The sequence below is a fragment of the Bolinopsis microptera genome, chromosome 3 (assembly GCF_026151205.1).
Source record: "Bolinopsis microptera isolate Bmic1 chromosome 3, MBARI_Bmic_1.0, whole genome shotgun sequence".
In the NCBI taxonomy this organism is placed as follows: Eukaryota; Metazoa; Ctenophora; class Tentaculata; order Lobata; family Bolinopsidae; genus Bolinopsis; species Bolinopsis microptera.
The window spans coordinates 16,998,180-16,998,478 of record NC_087074.1 but is presented as its reverse complement, the minus strand read 5'-3'; the positions used below and the strand labels follow the sequence as shown (position 1 = coordinate 16,998,478).

General features: G+C 29.8%; 1 protein-coding gene across 1 annotated transcript in view; it reads right to left on the bottom strand.

The window, feature by feature from the left end:
• Positions 1–299, bottom strand: part of LOC134812705 (POU domain, class 2, transcription factor 2-like) — a 1,142,226-nt gene that overhangs the window by 370,531 nt on the left and 771,396 nt on the right. The window lies entirely within an intron of this gene.

Genomic DNA, 299 nt, shown 5'->3' with positions numbered 1-299 from the left:
CATAGTTTACTCATTTGTTTGTGTTTACAGCTCGATGAATATTATATTTCTAAGTATAAAACTGAGTGGAGTTGGGTTAAAAACATATAAGAGATACGATGATTTAACTTGTAGTATAAAAACTTAATTTGTATTATCTTCCACTAAAATTAGACCGAAATTAACATTAGTGATTAGTAAAACGACCATTTTAGTAAAACAACACCTTGAAAGTTGAACCTTTAACATTTTTCTGGTTCTCTCCATTTTCTTTGCATTCCATGGATTAATCAATGACATGCCAGATTTCGTGTTCGGTT